This window comes from Ochotona princeps, chromosome 11 (genome assembly GCF_030435755.1).
Source record: "Ochotona princeps isolate mOchPri1 chromosome 11, mOchPri1.hap1, whole genome shotgun sequence".
Lineage (NCBI taxonomy): Eukaryota > Metazoa > Chordata > Mammalia > Lagomorpha > Ochotonidae > Ochotona > Ochotona princeps.
The window spans coordinates 30,796,000-30,801,251 of record NC_080842.1 but is presented as its reverse complement, the minus strand read 5'-3'; positions in this window follow the sequence as shown (position 1 = coordinate 30,801,251).

Genomic DNA, 5,252 nt, shown 5'->3' with positions numbered 1-5,252 from the left:
TTCCCAGCGGTGGGATAGCTAGGCCATATGGCATGTTTCTTTGCGGTTCTCTTACCACTCTGCTTACTGACTTCCATTGTGGTTGCACTAGCCTATACTCCGACCAACAGTGACGGAGAGTACATTTGTCCCCACATCCACACCAGCAGGTGTTGTTAAGGGTTCTGAATGTAGGCCGATCTCATTGGAGTTAGTTGGAACCGCAATTTGGTTTTCATTTGTACCTCCCTGGTGACTAGGGAGCCTGAGCATCTTTTCATATGTCTATTAGCCATTTAAATTTGTTCTTTTGAAAAATGTCTGTTCATTTCCTTTGTCCATTTTCTTCACAGGGTTGCTTATTTTGCTGTCACTGTTTCTGAAGCTCCTTGTAAATCCTGGATGTTAGTTCCCTATTGGTTGTTTATTGTGCAAAGATTTTCTCACATTCTGTTGATTGCTTTTTCAATTTGTTGATTTGCTGTACAGAAACTTTTTAGTTTGATGCAACTCCATTTGTTTATTTTGGCTTTAACGACCTATGATTCGGTGTCTTTTCCAAGAAGTGTTTCCCAATTCCTACATTTCCTGGAGAGTGCTTCCTATGTTTTTCTCTACTAGTTTGATGGTTTCTGGGTGCAGATTTAGGTTCTTGATCCATTAAGAGCTGATTTTTTATAAAGTGATAGACGTTGGTCTTGCTTTTTGCTTCTGCAAGTTGCTGTCCAAGTGTCCCAACAGCATTTATTGAAGAGATAAAGAAACCAGGTTTTTTTTCCCTGGATTGTTTTCAGTTTTCTTGTCAAAGATTAGCTGACTATACAAGTGTGGGTACTGTTTTGGTGTCTCTATTCTGTTCCATTGGTCTTCTTCTCTGTTTCTGTACCAGTACCAGACTATTTTGATGACCCACGCCCTGTAGTATGTCTTGAGGTCCAGAATTGCTATTCCTCCAGCTTGATTTTCACTCTTCATGATAGCTTTGGCTATTCATGGTCTCTTGTGTTTCCAGATGAACTTTTTGTATCTTCTTTTCTATTTCTGACAAGAATATTGTTAGGATTTTGATTTGATCATGTTGAATTTGTCTATTACTTTTGGTAATGTGGAGATTTTGATGATGTTGATCCTGCTGCTCCAGGAACATCGTAAGTTTCTCCATCTTTTAATGTCTAGGTATTTAAGATTGCTCTCCAGTATTTTAAAGAGGGACTGTGCTTGCAATTTCTTTCTCAGCCACGGAGTTATTTGTGTATACTAGTGCCACTGGTTTGTGTTCATTAATTTTGTATCCTGATACCCTGCCGAAGTTTCTTATGAGTTCCTGTAGTCTCTTGACTGAGTCTTTTGATTCTCCTTTGATCATGCCATCTGTAGAGAGGGATAATTTCAATTTCTCATTTCCCATTTGAATTCTTTTAATTTGTCTTTCTTTCCTAATAGTTCTTTCAAGAACTCCCAATACTATATTGAATAGCAGTGGTGAAAGTGGACCTCCTTGTGTACTTCCAGATCTTAGTGGAAACGTTTCCAGTTTTCCCCATTTAGTATGATGCTGGTGTTGGGTTTTTCATATAATGCTTTGATTGTGTTATGGAATATTCATCCTATGCCCATCTTCCTTAAGATTTTCAGCATGAAGTGGTGTTGGATGTTTATCAAATGTTTTTTTCTGCATTTATTGAGACTATCATGTGATTTGTGTTTTTCAATTTGTTGATGTGGTGTATCACATTTACTAATTTGCAGATGTTAAAAAACCCTGCATGAGAGGGATGAATCCCACCTGGTTTGGATGAATGATCTGCCTGATGTACTGTTGGATTCTGTTGGCAAGTATTTTATTTTGTTGAGGACCTTTACTTCCATGTCATCAGGGATGTCAATCTGTAGCTCTCTTTTTCCATTGTATCTCTATCTGGTTTTGTTATTAAGGTGATTTTGTCTTCATAGAAGGAGTTTGGAAAGATTGCCTCCCTTTCTATTGCTTGGAAAAGCTTGTGGAGAGTTGGGGTAAGTTCTTCTTGAAACATTTGGTAGGGTTCAGCAGTGAAGCCATCTGGTTCAGGGCTTTTCTTGGTTGGGCAGACTTTAATTACTGAGTTGATCTCAGTACATGTTATAGCTCTATTTAGATTATTGATCACGTCATGATTCAATTTTGGTGGATTGTATGTGTCTAAAACCTATCCATTTCTTCTAGGTCTTCTGATTTGTTGGCACATGGTTGCTAGTAGCAGTTCCTAATAATTCTGTGTATGTCCAAGCTATCTGTTATAATTCCTTTTCCATCTCTGATGCTATTGATGTGTATTTTCTCCCTTTTTTTTGATTAGTTGGGCTAGTGGGGAATCTATTTTGTTGATTTTCTCAAATAGCCAGCTCTTTGATTCATTGATCTTATGTATTATTCTTTTGGTCTCTATTTGGCTTATTTCCTCCCTTATTTTGGTTCTTTCTTTCTTTTTTTTTCCTGCTAATCTTGGGATTGCTTTGATATTGTTTTGCTAGCTGCTTCAACTATAAGGTTAGCTCATTTACTTAGTGCTTTTCTAATTTCTTAACATAAGCATTGATTGAGATGAAGTTTTTGTCTTAACGTTGCCTTGATCATGTAGAGCAGTAATTTGGGAAAAATATAGGAACCTTTAAAATACAATCACATCCCCACCATCTTCACACAAAGTATGTCAAAGTTGAGCTGCTATGAATGAGGTGTGGAGATACAGTGTATTGCAGGAGCAAAATATTAGACTGCAGATAATTTACCTTATTTTTTAAAGAATTATTTATTCTTATTTGAAAGGCAGATTTTACAGGAAGAGAAGGGAAGACACAGAAAAGATCTCCTATCCATTGGCTTACTCCCCAAATGACCACAACATCTGGAGCTGAACAGAGTTGAAACTGGGAGCCAGGAACTTACTCCATGTCTTCCACTTAGGTGCAGTAACACAAGGTCTTCAGCCATTCTCTGTTGGTTTCCCAGGCCATAAGCAGGAAGCTGGATTGAAAGTGGAGCTACTGGATATGAACCAGTGCCCATATGGGATGCCAGCGATGTATGTGGAGGATTAGCCTGCTGTATCACTGAGCAGGACCCAAGCTGCATCTTTTCATGTCGGATTTGCCACTTGTCATATGTATATTACTAAGTAAACGTTTAACATTTTGGGACTATATAAACATTATTTGCAAAAATGAGAGGTTAACTTCTGCAATGACTAAGGATCCCTCTAGCTCTAACCCAATTCCTGGAATTATCTCAACTGCAGAGAAGAGAGTGTTCAAGTGAATTCTACAACCCCCACTGTCCATTTATATTTTTCAAGTTCTAGATTCCTGAGAGTGACAGGAATGTCAGTACCCATACAACACGAATGAAATAAGATCTCTGTTTCCCCATGCCATTACAAAGTGATGCATGAGTCATTATTTTCCAGCCAGATGCAACAGGGAAAACAAGAGTTTGTAATTTTCTCACACAAAGGACAAAACAGTCAAATAACTTGTTACAAAAAATGAAAATGAAGTACTCATTGCATTTGAAATTTCATGTAAAAACATCTGTTTTAAATCCAGATTTGAGGAAATTCTTCATTGCCGCGAGACATTCTCAAAAGAATTTTACCACTAAATCAATGATTGTGAATTATGTGGCATTTAATGTCCACATACACAAGTAAAAATTGAAATTATTTTATGCCAAATATCTTTCAGCATTTCCTCTTTTTACCATTGAAATTTCCATAAACCATCATGGTCTCAATTAGTTGAGAGAGAGAACAAGAGAGATAGGAAGAGCCAGGGAGTTATAGTTTTGCCTTTTCCATTATTATTCATAAATTATAGAAATGTTTCAATGAAATGCAGGAACTACACCTTTCCTTTCCACATAACAGGTGGATGAAAAGTTCTAAACACATTCAAAAATATATTCTATACTATAACATCAAGACATATACACCTGAAAGCATTTTTTCTTTTTAAAAGTATTTACAAGTTTTATTGTAGAATGAAGTATTTTCATTCAATTTAAAATTGCTTCCTATCCAGATATTCACTATTTAGCAGATTGTAGAGAAGCTTTTAATGGTATTGCAGTCTTTTCTATCAAATTCAACCCACCGTCATTGCTTGCATGGAAAGTCATGTCTGATGAAGTCTTCCATGCAACTAATACTGGTGGGTGAGTTCATGTGCAGCATCTGGCACTTGGACTTTTAGATTCCAGCATTGCAGGCCCAATTGCTAATAACACAATAGATCCGAATGCCTAATACTAACACTGTAAGAAAACTCTTTAAAGGCCTTTCCTAGATTAAATGAACATTGGTTCAGTCTTCATGTGCAATTACCTTTGGCATAGAGTTAACAGGAAGAAAGACACTTTAAAGTATCTAAGTTTGCTATGATTCAGAATTAGAATTGTAAGGGAAATAACTTCATATATGATCTTTATGTAAGACTTTTTAAAAGAAGTGATGAAGTTACAATCAGTTGTCTTATTTTTTTAAAGAGGTAGTATGTACTTTCCATATGGTTATAGAAGATCCCTCATGCTTTCTTTTAGTGGAGTTACCAGTTTCAACAATGAAACTTCCCTGAAACGCTTAAGAATGTTCTGGTTCCGGGCAGATGTTGTGACATGGTGTGTTAGGCTGCCACTTGGGATGCCTGCATTCCCTGTAAGAGTGCTGGGATCAAATCCTGCATCTGCTTCCAACCCAGCTTCCTGCTAATGTGTATTGTCTGTGGGGAGGTAGCAGATCATGGCTCACGTGTTGGCATCCTTGCCAGCCACATGAGAGACCAGATTGAATTCCTGGCGCCCAACGTCAGTCTACTGCACTCCTGGTTATTGCAGGCAAGTAAGAAACCAAACAGCACATGGAAGATATTTGTCTCTTTGTCTCTTTTTCATTCTGTTGCCATGCTTTTCCAATAATAAATACATAAAAATGTTCTGGTTTTCATTTCTTTTTGCGTGCAGTTCTGTGCAACTGTAATTTCAGAGCCAGAAATGCATATATAATTTTAACCCAATTTTTTCTTTTATAAATTGAAACATTCAGACTCATGGGATTTGTTGGTTTGCTCATAGTTTCCACTTAGAAAAATCAGGATTAAAATTTGGCTTATGATTTCTAATCCAGTGTTCATTCTGTTACAGTGTTTCTTTAAGCAAAGAATCATTACGCATGAAAAGGCCATATGAAACTTCGTTTCACATTTCTGTAAATTAGACGATAGTTGATTTTACTTAAAATAAT